Below are 13,997 nucleotides of genomic sequence, written 5' to 3' on the forward strand. Positions count from 1 at the left end.
CACGTACATGTGGGTGCCCCTTGCATTACGTTGGGTGCAGTACTAACACAAGCAGGGGAAGGAGAAATGGACCATCCTATAGCCTTCGCATGTAGGAATGTATAGAAGGCCGAGAAAAATTATTCAACGACTGAGCGCGAAGGATTGGCTATGGTGTACACGCTGCAAAAATTCAAGCATTATGTGTAAGGAGGGCACTTCAAGATGTACACAGGTCATTCTGCCTTGAAATAATTGGTCAACAAGCCTGTGTTGGGGGGAATATTTGCAGATGGTTTTTATTATTTCAAGAGTATGACTTTGAAGTCATTGTGAAGCCAGGAAGGTTAAATGCGAGACCTAACCATCTGTCACGGATCAAAACAGGGGAGGAACCTAATAATCTAGAGGAAGGGATGCCAGATGCGCAACTCTTCACGGTGCATGTAGCGAATGACCACTTTGCAGACATTATTCACTTCTTGACTATGGGGATGGCACAGGAAGGATATATAGGCGAGCAAAAGAAGGAATTGGTAGTGCGCATGGCTGATTTTTCAATCATTGCAGGACATTTGTATAAATTAGGGGCTGATGAAATATTGCGAAGATATGTGGCACACATTGAGCGGGACACAATTCTTGTTGAAGCTCATGCGGGCGCTGTGGGAGGCCATTATGCAAGCAAGGCAACTACGCAAAAGATTTTGTGTGCAAGTCTATGGTGGCCAACTCTGCACAAGGATTCCAAGGAGTATTGTAAGGCATGTGATGCATGTCAACGAACTAGAAGACCCTTGAAGACCCTTGCAAAGGGATGAGTTACCACTAAATCCTCAGGTGTCCCTGCAGCCATTTGAGAAGTGGGCGATCGATTTTGTTGGGCCAATTCAGCCCCGAGAAAGAAAACAAGTGTGCGCTATATTATCACTGTGACGAAATATCTAACCAGATGGGCGAAAGCACAATCGGTTAAAAATTTCTTGTTTCAGTATGTATTTACCAGATTTCGCTGCCCGAAAGTGTTGATGAGTGACAAGGGTACGCACTTTCTGAACAAAACGATCAACACGTTGATTGAAGAATTCCATGTCTACCACTAGAAGAGTACTCCATATCACCCTCAGGCCAATGAAATAGTGGAAACCTTTAATAAGATTTTGGAGAAAATTCTAACGAAGATCTGCAATGTGCAGCAGAATGACTGGGATGTGCGCATACCTGCAGTAATATGTGCTTATAGGACTAGTTGTAAGAAGCTGACAGGGAAAATGTCGTTCAGACTAGTATATGGGGTCGAAACCGTAATGCTGATGGAGTACATTGTGCATGTCTACACATAAAAGCTCTCACGGGTATGGCAGATCATGAGGCCTTGGAGGAACGGCTCGCGCAACTGATAGAGCTCGAAGAAGATCAATTTTTGGCGAGCTTCCATTAAAAATTACAGAAGGAACACAAAAAAGCATGGCATGATTGCCACATCAAGCTTCGCACATTCAAGGTAAATGATCTTGTCCTGTTATATGACAGTAAATGCACTAAATTTCCGGGTAAATTCTAGATGCATTGGTTAGGGCCATATGTTGTCAAAGAAATTACAGATGGAGGCGCAGTTCAGCTTGTGAAGTTGAATGGGGAATCCTTCCCAAGAAGAGTGAATGGGAGCAGGTTGAAGTTGTATACAGACGATCCTGCACAATGACTATATGGCAACAAGATAGTCTTAGTGATCCAGGAAGTTGCAAGGGAGCGCGGGACTATAAACTACACTACCCCACTTGGAGGACAATGCAACGAGCAGGTTGCGCAAAGAGCGACGAAGATGCAACCTATGAAGCACCGCTAAGGAAGTTGTGCCATGACGGAAGGTACCGTGCAACACAGAAGGAAACCCACTGTTGAAGTTATTGTTTTTGACTTAACGAGAAGACGGTTAAGTGGAGCGGGGTGGCTGCATTTAAGGCAAAAATCTTTGAATATCTTCCACCAAAACAACATTTATTATCAAAAAATGGGGGGAACAGTGAGATTGGAATTCAAAACTTCCTATAAATTACGCTTGTCGTTCCAACAGAGAACACTTTGCGCTCTCAAAATTGTTAGTGAATTTTGCTATCTATCGCCTATGAGTCAAGCGTTTTGGGAAGAATTCATATCGCGAACAAACATTTCTTATTAAGCCCGCTAGTTGTTTATGGAGAAAATGACTGCCACCAACCCCACTGAAGCCCTGAGTTCAGAAGTAGCTGTGTCCGGCACACGAGGACTAGAGGTGTGAAGTGTATAGGCTACACTTGCGATGCTCACGGTGCCGAGGTCACCCAAGCCGAAACAGACCATGGAAAAAGACAAACAACCTGCCATTAAAGAGAAGCAACCTGTAGCAAAGGAAAAGAAAAAAAATCCAGTGTTGGTGCGCACATCCCCAAGGAAGCATACCGAGACATAGAAGCAGAAGAAATATAAGAAGCCAGCGAAAGTAGTAGACCTAGAGGTGGAAGAAGCCTAGGGAACAGAGGACATTAACAAGGCTCCCTAAGTATATCCCTTTGCAGAAGGGAAAAGCAAAGGTCACAAAGGAACCAGATGTCGAGAAGTTTACAATATCCAAGCCCCTGATACCTGAGCAGGTCCCTATTGAAGGCCCTCGACTCACAAGAGTCTCGCCGCTGAAAATGGAGGATTAGGACCTTGCAGACCACGGTAAGTTTCCACACTTGGCAAAAAACAAGTATATGTGGAGTGTCTACTATGAAGAAACAAGCGTTCCAACACTGGAAATGGAGGAATGGGTCTACAGTGTCGAGCAATCAGGGTTACTCAATCTGCTATGGGTGCCACATTACCACCGCACCCCTATTAATGTGATATGTGTGCGCTAGCTTCCCACACTAGTGCACGATGGATGTTTGTGGCTAGGGGAACCTATCCTCATTATAGACATGCTAATTCACAGAATCACGCAACTGCCTTAAAAAGGCCTGAACCCAGCTAAGGAGTTTGGCCGAAAGAGAGTTTGGCCGAAAGACTGGGGAGAAAGACCTTGCAAAAAGGATGGAGAGGGATTACAGCCTCCTCAAGAAGTCGTGAGGGTATTCCATTATTTCCATAACATACCCAACAGTTCAATTAGATGCCCACATTTTGGTAGGGAAGGTGACGAGAAAATGTCACGCAGACGAAGTTCCAACACTCGTAGTTTCCCTTACTACGCAGTGCGCGAAGGGCGTGCAATTTAATTGGGCACGGTACCTCTGTTAGGAGTTCCTAGCAAACTGCCACAAGGCTCAGGATGAAACTAAGCCATTCCACTCTGCTTAGTTGTTGTTGTTAATTATGCTCGTTGCATGGATATTTCCGGAGGAGAGATAATTTCCTCTGCTCGAGGAAGGATTACCGGAGGTAACAATTCACTTCCTTATGGTCTACAAAGGATGTCACATAGATTACAGAGACAAAGGAATTTTGCGTTCTTATGGAAATGGATCTCTGTATGACAATCAATCAACATCTAAGGTTGTCCCCAACCTTGTTCACACAGCTATCAGCCTAAGCGGCATTCAAGGCCGACTTCCATAGAATCTATATCCAAGCGCGGAAGGATCCAAAGCAAAAATGGCACCAGTTGCCATATTTGGTGACAAAAACGGGCGCACCAGTTGCCATATTTGGTGACAAAAACGGGCGTACATCAGGTTGTAGTGAAATGGCCTACAGAGTGGCGCTCCCCGTCAGACTTACATGTTGGAGCAAGCATGGGGGCGAAAAGTTCAACTGCGCAAAAATGAAATGAGGCTACTAGGAAAGTTGCGCATAACCTAGCAGAGAAGAAAAAGAAGGAAGTTGCAGAAAAGGCTCGCATAAAGTCAGAACACGCTGACAAGGAGTAGACAGAAAAAGTACAACACGAGTCACAAAAAGGTGACAAGCCACCCTCGCCGGAGACAGAGGAAGAAAAACTTTCAGGACAAGGAGGCAAAGGTGATGAGGGGCAGAGCACCCCCTTCATTTTGAAAAGACGTGGCACGGAGCAGCAGGAAGAAACGTGAAAGAAGCCAAAATCCGAGAGAACACGAGTTGATCCCATGGTATTAACATAAGGCGATCTTGACGAGATCTGCGACAAAATTCAAGACACCGCAACAGAAGTGTTGCAACAGTTCGAGCAGCAATGCATGCAGACATTAGGAGGTGTTCAGAAGGATCTGCGAGAGTTGCAACTCCAAGCAACTAGAATCCACAAGGATGTTGGGGAGACGAGCAGCGCGTAAGCTAGTCTGGCGTGATGATAGAATATAGTTGCGGAGATGTCCCAGCCGCAAGATGTGAGAGTCTTCACTTTGCCTGAAGGGCCAGTCCGAGCCAACATAGATGAACAACGCACACTGCTTCACAAAGTCACAAAAATGGGATTGAACTTTGCTGCGCTATCACTTGAATCTTTGAATAAGTTACTACATGGAGTCGCAAATGAGCTCAGGATCAGAGAGCAACGAGCACTCTCTGCTGTCAGTGAAATCAATGTCAATAATCATCAATTGTTCGTCGAAAAGGCGTAGGCTCTTAACGAAAATGAGGCGCTACAGGCACATAATTCGTGTATGGAGTCAGCAACAGCATAAGCATGTAAGACAGTGCCTAAACTTCACATCCCAAAGGATGCCCAACCAGAAGCCAAGATCAGAAAACTAGCCGCTAGTGTGAGTGAAGAAAAAGCCGAGGTTGGATGCGTCACGTTTGAGTTCAACATGAAGATCGTGCAGTTGTAGTTAAAGTTGCATCCCACGACTTCGCTTGAGGTCTAGGAGCAGCGTAGAGTCGCAACAAAGGAAGGCATGGATACCTTGGATGCCACAGTCACTAGCTGTGCGGCATTGTTTGAGCAAGCTATGGAGCTAGTGACCTCTCTGTAAGAGGATCCAAACCTGCAGACATTGAATACAAAAGTAAGGGAGTTGCAACGTTGATATAACGAGGTCAGGGTGACTGCGCGCTCCTTAGCACCAGCACAGTGCCTTGCCATTTTACAGGAAGGAAAACAGCGGCTGACACAAGTGGAGGAAGCGTAGAAGAATGAGGCCTTTCTAAAGTCCAGGTTGCAGCCTTAGTTGGAGGAGGTTTATTAGATCACGACTACCATTCAAGATAAGCGTAAGCGACTACAACAGACACACAAATGATGAAGTTGGCGCCTTAGTTGGAGGAGGCTTATTAGATCACGACTACCATTCAGGATAAGCGTAAGCGAGTACAACAGACACAACAAATGATGAAGTTGGCAATAGAGGGACCAACCACTAAAAGATTAGTCAAGGAAGTTCAACAAGCAACAACACAAAGCATTGTTGAAGTTGCAGTAATCCAGATAGAGTTGGGGTTCTTCGTAGTAAGATCGCCGCGTCAAAAGAGTGACTAAAGGGCGTGTCACGTTATTTGTGTTACGGACCTGTTGGGATGGGGTCCCCTGGGTTAGTTTGGGGTTAAGTTAACCCAAATTTTGATACAATTTTGTAAATAATGTAAATTCTCCGTGATTTGTGGATGTAGAGCACATAGATGAATAAGAGTCATAGGGGCTTAGCCCCTTGTCTTATGTAAAGTTTTAGTCAGTTTTGAGATTAACCCATGGTTTGTGGGCCATGGAATTGTATGAAAAAGACTATAAATAGGTGTTTCTTAGAGAGTCGAAGAAAATAGAGACAAGGAGTAAGTGATAAGAAGGAGAAGCGGGTAAGAGAGGAGAAGAAAGGCTCTGCAGTTGAGTGCACGAACGCCTAGGTAGAGTCAGCAGCTGAGTGCGCGGACCCCTGCAGCAGTGTGCACAGGGCAGTTTTGAGTCTGTAACCTAAATTGAAGATCAATAAAGACAATTTTGCAAAGAATTCTTGCGTATTTCTGTTTATCTCTGTTAATGTTATATGTTCTCAATGAATGACGTGTTTTATGGAATATTGATTGAATATTACACGATTCTCTTGAATAAGTGTCAATGATGTACGCAATGCATGTCTAAGTACTTTGGCAAAGACTCTGATGAATTTTGTTATGTTTACTAATAACTTTAAGTAAATTTGTGTGAACACTAGTATAAGACTACTCTCTGATGTGCGTAGGTAGGCAATTTAACTGATAAAGGTCCACAAGGACTGATCGTAGACCTTCGCGAAGGTCTTAATGCTATTTTAATGTAGTTGCAGCAACGTGCCATAAGAGGTTATCGATCTGCGCGAAAGAAGATCGAAGGCGCTAAAAGACATCACACTAGTCTATGGATGCAGAAACTTGGTACTTGCATCGCCCCGTACTACTTCAAGTGAGATTGCAGCTTGTGCTATTTGGGTTGCTGCCAAAAGGACCAGTAGTGTAGGGTTTTGTTGCTTGGCACAACTAACTCCAAACTTGGGTCAGAATCCCTAAAGCTAACATCTCACATAAATGTTAGAAAATTCAACCAAATCTCAATAATATAATTATTCTAAAAAGCAATCTCATTATCAATATGAATTACAAAAATCTAAAATCTAACATGAAAATTCCTCTAGAAATAACTAACTTCTTTCTTTTAATTAAATCAATTTCTTTTTTTACATTTTCACTATAAATAAAATTGATTTCATCTTCACATTAAAAAAACGCCTAAAAATAATCACATGAAAATCCTTATGGAAACAAATAACTCTTTTTGATTAAATCATACTTTCATTTTTATCATTTTTCACTATGTCCGCATATAAAATATAAAATTGATTTCATTTTTACATAAAAAACTTTCTTCTTGACTTTCCATCACTTTAGTCACATAAATATTATAAACCTTCTATAGTAGAAAGAAGATATAAGTTTTTATTTATAAATTAAACTTTTTCTAATATTTTTCACATAGATCTTAATATATGAATTATATAAACTCAACATTAACTAATCGAATTTTTGGAAAAAAAATGATTGGGAAATAAATTCAAAACATTTCAAAACAATAAGTTTTTGTTTATATATATATATATATATATATCAATTTTTAAAAAAATCATTAACATCTAAATTTATATTATTTTTTATTAAGGAGAAAATGCCTATATATATTAATTTTGTCTTAATTTAATTTTTATTTGGTTATTATTTTAAATTTTTTAAATAATTTAGATAATCTATAATATAAATGAATATAACAATTTTCACTCAAATTTTAACATATTATTAATAAACAAAAACTATATAGTAGCTAGTACCTGTTGTTTAACTTAAATATAATTTAATTAAACTAAAAATAATAATGACAAAAAGTTCATCACAACAATAAAATAATTAATAAAATATTATATTGCTAAATTTTATCGCAAGAAATTTTAAAACATGACATGTACATTTATATATAAAGAAACATATATATATATATATATATATATATATATATATATATAAATCGTTTTCAATTGAAAATATGGAGAAAAATAAAAATAATATAAACATGAAAAAATTAAAAATAGAAAAGTTAAAACTAAAATTGAAAGGGAAATAAAACTAAAAACAAAAAATTAGTACCTAGTAGAATTACAAGTTATTAAAGAGTCTATAATAAGATCTCAGTCAATCATCTTCTAAATAAAGAAACTTAAATAATAATAAATAAAATAATTGAATTCTGCACTATAAATAAATAACATAAATTTTTGATAAAAACAAACTAAAACAATCAAAACCAAATTAAATAAATAATACCATAAATATAATATCCATCCACACATGATATAATTTTTTTTGCGATATAAACTCCACTGCATTTTTTCTATACTCTAGTGGCCCTTTCATTTTCTCGTAAACCTCTATTGATAAAGACACGTTTTTTTTCCTTCTCCCGTGCCATGAAGACCAACAACCATCGTGAAGATAACGCTATATAGGGTTGAATTGATACAACACAAACAATTTTGAATGGAGTTACTCAATAATTTTGAAGGAAATTTTAGTGAAGGTAAGTACCATCGTCATTTTTTTCTCTATTAATGATCTAAAAATCACCCTATGAGTGATCTCAGTTAAATATTTATTTGAATGAAGGTATTATAGACTCATGTGCTAGTGTGTGTCTATGTTATTTAGGCAACGGATCGATCAGATTGCAAATACACAGACACTTGAAATGGAAAACAACAGAGAAATACAGTAAGCAAATACAAGGACACAAGAAATTAATAAGGAGTTCACCCTATCCTCCAAGGCTACATCTCCGGTCCAACTCTCAGTGGTGACCTGATTTTATTGTCTTAAGCAAAGAATTACAATGAAGGAGCTCAATATGAGTCTCCTGAAACAGAATTTGCTTGGCAGGGTGGTTCTTGGATTCCCCAAGCCACTAAAGTGCACAGACTCTTTTCCTTACCAGCTCTTTGACCTCTCTGATCTTTAGTGGAAGGAGCCCAATGTGGTGCTCAGTCTTGACAAATCCTCTCAGGGATGGCTCGAATCTCTCAAGCTCTCTGGTGCTCGACGCTGCCTTTGGTCAGCTCGGCCCTCTGTCTTCTTGTTGCTTGTTGCTTCACTATTTCTTCTCTTATGTCTTCTGTCTTCGGTTCTTCCTCTCCATGTTCGGTGTCTTCTGCCTTGTCTGTTCATGGCTTTAAAGCCATTCGGTCTCATGGTTGTTCGATTCCCCTTCCACCTCCGTCGGATCGCATGCTACAGCTTCGCTTGGAGTTCCCTGTCTCTGCGCCAACATCAGGCTCACAAGAAGTGGCCACTTGTCCTCCTGCAATTGCGCCAACTTGCTTCGTTTTGAACTTCAGAATTCTTTATGCCACGGCTTAATCCTTAGTTAAATCCGTTCTACCCATCGAGCGCGTTCTCAGCGGTTAGATCTGGGGCCTCCAGATCTGACGCCATTCGTGCATTTCGCGCGGTTGACTTGCTCGACTGTTAGCGCGCGATGGGAGGCGGTTTTCTCTCTCCTCTGCTTGCCACGCTTCGGGCGTTGAGTGGAATCGCTTTGTTTTCACCAAATCTGGTTACCGCCCAAGGGTGCCCCCGATATATACAACCGATTTTTGGAGCGTGGGTCCCACCTTTTCCTTTAGCCTTTTTCCTCACGATTTTTCAGGCTCTCATGCGACCGAGCGCTCGAGGCCTCTCCTTCTTGAAGGGTTTTGCCCAACGATGTGCGATTAGCGCTAACCGCATCAAAAAGTGCCTCATTTTCCCGATCCAGGCTTCCCAGGGGTTAGTTTCGTCTCCTGCGCAATCTCCATGGGCCTCGATCAGCGCGCTTTGACCGAGGTCCTCATCGTTCCACGCTAGTTGCTAACTGCCACAATTTAGAGGTGTTTCTGATCACTGCTCTTAATTCTTTGAAGTCTGTCCCGATCTGATACAGTCACGATTCTCTGATAACTCTTCATGGATCCAATTCGGATCACGACCTTCCCACTAACAAAAGCTTTTGGACAACCAAAAGTTGGTTTTCAAACATCGACTAAGTGAGGGTACTATTGTCTCACTTGTCCAATCTCAATCCACTTTGCACTGCTCGGCTTTGAACATTTGAGCCCAATTCTGAGTTACTCAACATCTCCTCTGCGCGTTGTCCTCACCTTCCTGTCCAACACTATGTCTTCCTGCAATTCATTAAGATATTCAGGTAGCAGGTCATCAATAGAAGGCAATTGACTCTGCTCTTTGGGATCCTCAATAATTGAAGGTTCAAACAATCTCAAGTAGTTTGCATTTACCACTGAATAAATGTGCATGTAAGCTAGTAGATCAAGGCAAAAAGCATTTTCACCAATCTTCTCAAGTATTTTGAAGGGTCCATACCTGATAGGCTTTAGCATTTTACCTTCACCTTGCATTCTGTCCTTGCTGATATACAGCCAGACCTGGTCACCAACTTGGAAACTATGTTCCATCCGATGCTTGTCATGCCTAGCCTTGTATTTGGCTTGGCTCTTTTCCAGCTGTTCCTGTACTGCTTGGTGGATCTCTTGGATTTGTTCAATGAACCTAGTTGCCTTGTTCACATCACTGTGTCCATCTACTGTGGTATCTTTACCAAAGACAAAATCCAAAGGAGACCTTGGTGTGAAACCAAAACAGGTCTCAAAAGAAGATCTCTGTGTGGAAGAATGTTTTGCTATGTTGTAAGCATGCTGCACATAACACAAGTGTTCATCCCAAAGCTTAGGATATTTGCTGCAAGTATAGTAGATGCATTTATAATGGGTCTAGATAACATGTCTGCAACTTTGTTATGTATGCCTTTTTTATATTGATGACTAAATGAAATTGTTGTAGAAAACCCATCCATATGTAGTGTCTTCATTGCTGCAACTTAGTTTGGGAGTGTAGATATTGAAGTGGTTAATGATCAGTATGTATTACTGTTTGTTTGCCCATTAAGTAATGTTTCCAATTTTTCACACTCTGAACTAATGCATACAATTCTTTATCATATGTAGGATAGTTAACCACTGTAGGATTAAAAGTCTCAGAATGATAACATATGGGTTTATTGTGTTGTGTCAACACTGCTTCCATGGCATAGTCACTAGCCTCTGTTTGGATCTCAAATGGTCTTTGCAGATCAGGCAGTGCTAGTACAGTTGATGTACTAATCTTTTCTTTCAAGGTGTCGAAGGCTTTCTAATGTTTGCCTCCCCACTGAAACACCTTATTCAATCCTGTCAAAGCATGTAAGGGAGGTGCAATTGAGGAAAAGTTAGAAATGAACTTCCTCCAATATTGTGTTTCTCCTAAGAAGCTTCTCACTTTTGTAGCAAACTTGGGTTTAGGCGAGTTTACAATCACTGCCACTTTAGAGGGATTTATTTTCAATTCACCACCCCCTACTATATGACCCAAATAATTTAGAAATGTTTTGCCAAATTCACATTTTGAGAGTTTAATATGAAGTTTTTCTCTTTTCAAAGCATCTAATGTCTGCTTAACATGCTTCAAGTGTTCTTCCCACATTTTACTAAAAATCAGAATTTTATCTAGATAAACAATAACAAAATCATCAAGAAAGGGTTTGAGTACATCATTCATTAATCTCATGAAAGTTGCAGGAGAATTAGTTAAGCCAAAAGGCATAACGAGCCACTCATACAATCCCTGCTTTGTTTTGAAAGCAATCTTCCATGCATCTTGTTTTGCAACTCTGACCTGACGTTATCCCCTATGCAATTCCAACTTGGTGAAATAAACAGCGTCTTTTAATTGATCTAAAAGATCATCTATGCGAGGAAGGGGATAACGATTTTTTATCGTTATCTTATTCAGTGCTCAGTAGTCAATGCACATTCTCCACGAGCCATCTCTCTCTCACCAAAACGATTGTTGACCCACATGGTGATGTGCTAAGCCTGATGAACCCCTTCTCGAGCAACTCCTGCATCTGCTTCTTGAATTCAACATTCTCTAAAGCAGACAACATGTACATTCTAATATTAGGCAATGGAGCATCTTGTTGCAAAATAATATCATGTACTATTTCCTTTTTGTGTGGCAGGCCTTTAGGTTCTTGAAACAAGACATCATACTTTGAAACAACCTTTCTATATCAACTTGCTATTTAGCATTACAACCCTCAAATACATTGGTTTTATCAAGTTTCTTTTCTATTACAACCAGCAGTAAGAATTGTTTGCATGAATTTATCATTCTTTTCATCTGCCCTGAGTTTATGAGAGTATAATTATTCTTGAACTTATGAGCTCTTACAAAGTATTCGATTCCATCTTTAACAAGTAGATACTTGTTCTCAACTCTATAGAAAATAGCTTTTCTATCATACAAGTAAAGACTTCCTAAAACAATTCCACATATATCCAAAGGAATTATGTCCAACTCAACCTCATCTACAAATGCTGACCCAAAAGAAAACTTGAGTTTGCACTGTCTAGTCACTTGTAGTTGTGCTTTATCATTCAACCATCCTAATGGGTATGGTTTCTTGTGAGGTGTAGTTGTTAATCCCAATTTCTTTACAATTGCTTCAGAAATTAGATTTACTTGTGAACCACTATCAAACAAAGTATCAATCTTTTGATATTTAAAAAACAACTCGAATATGGAAAAGCCCATGTCTTTTTCTCTCATGTTCTTCATCAATAATAGATTGAGCAGAATTACTAGTAAATGCTTCAGATTTCTTACCTCCTATACCTATGGCTGCAATGGTGGTTTCATCTCTCGAGTTTGACCCCGAATCTTTCTGAATAGATGCAACAGCCTTCTTCTTCTTGCCCCGGAACTTCCTAGGTCTCAGCTCTGGATGCGAAATCCAACAATGCTCATCAACATGCCCATCCTTTTTACAATGAATGCATGAAGCTTTGCTTTTCTGTGCAGTGTTAACCTTCCTTGCTTTCCACTTCTTTCTTTTCTCCTTGCTCTTGCTTGCAGTGGGTTGGGATGGTCCCTCAACTTCTGGTTTTCCATTCTTTCCTCTAGCTTCTAGATGAGTAGCTTGTACAAATACCTCATCTATACTAGTAGGATTAAACATGAGAATGGTATGCCTCATGTAGCTGTGTAGACCACCAATGTACTTCAAAAGAGTCTCTGGTGGGTCTAATGAGATTCCTAGAATCAATGTGCTCTTTCTAAATTCTTGAGTGTACCCTTGCCACTTTGCCCTTTCAACTACCGAAGAGTTTGCCAACTCATCATGGCTTGTTGCATGTAGGCCAATGGATAGAACTGCTTTTTGATTGCAGAAACAAATTCATTCCAGACAGAGATAGTCTTACCATGTCTTTTCATGCCAGCTTGTGTTCTGCCTTCCCACCAAACCAAAGTAGTGCCTCCTAGGCATAGGCTTGCCAGTTGAATCTTAATCTTGTCTTAGTTGATGTTCTGTACTCTGCAATAAACATCAATTTGTCTAATCCAATTGTCCAACTTTTCAGAGTTTAACTCTCCATCATATATAGGCAAATCAAATTTAACATCTAGTTTGATCAAAGATTCTTTCTTGTTATGCACAGGGCTATTAGAAGGTGTGAGAAAGTTTTCCTCTTTCCCTTTTCCTTTTGAGCGGTCATGGAAGTGAGAGTCATATTTTTCTTTGTCTTGCTTAGAACTTGATGAATCTTCATCCTTATGCTTTCTAAAGTCCCTATACATTTCTTCTACCATGGACTTTATGGCTAGGAAACTTTATATGAATTGAGGGTCTAGCCCCATAGAACCTTCCTCTCACATTGTCTTCCGAAGATAGACTCTCCCAATTTCAGGATTAGTTTTGACCAACTCTCCTCCTAATTTGAGCTTTGATCTAGTGAGCATTCCACAGCTAAACCAACACAAGCTTGTCTAACCTTACAGCCTAAAGCTCTGATACCACTTGATCTGAAAATCACCCTATTAGTGATCTCAGTTAAAGATTTATTTGAATGAAGGTATTACAAACTCATGCATTGGTGTGTGTCTATGTTATTTAAGTAACAGATCGATCAAATTGCAAATACACAAACACTTGAAATGGAAAACAGCAGAGAAATACAGTAAGCAAGTACAAGGACACAAGAAATTAATAAGGAGTTCACCCTATCCTCCAGGGCTACATCTCCAGTCTAGCTCTCAATGGTGGCCTGATTTTATGGTGTCTTAAGCAGAGAATTACAATGAAGGAGCTCAATATGTGTCTCATGAAACAGAATTTGCTTGGCAAGGTGGTTCTTGGATTCCCCAAGCCACTAGAGTGTACAGACTCTTTTCCTTACCAACTCTTTGACCTCTCTGATCTTTAATGGAAGGAGCCCAATGTGGTGCTCAGTCCTGATAGATCCTCTCAGGGATGGCTCGAATCTCTCAAGCTCTCTGGTGCTCGACGCTGCCTTTGGTCAGCTCGACCCTCTGTCTTCTTGCTGCTTGTTGCTTCACTGTTTCTTCTCTTCTCTCTCTTCTGTCTTCTATTCTTCTTCTTCATGTTCAGTGTCTTCTGCCTTGTGTGTTCATGGTTTTAAAGCCATTCGGTCTCATGGCTGTTTGATTCCCCTTCCACCTCCGTCAGATCACTG

This window comes from Pinus tabuliformis, chromosome 2_2 (genome assembly GCF_031772625.1).
Source record: "Pinus tabuliformis cultivar Carrire ecotype Pingquan chromosome 2_2, CPIR1, whole genome shotgun sequence".
Classification (NCBI taxonomy): domain Eukaryota; kingdom Viridiplantae; phylum Streptophyta; class Pinopsida; order Pinales; family Pinaceae; genus Pinus; species Pinus tabuliformis.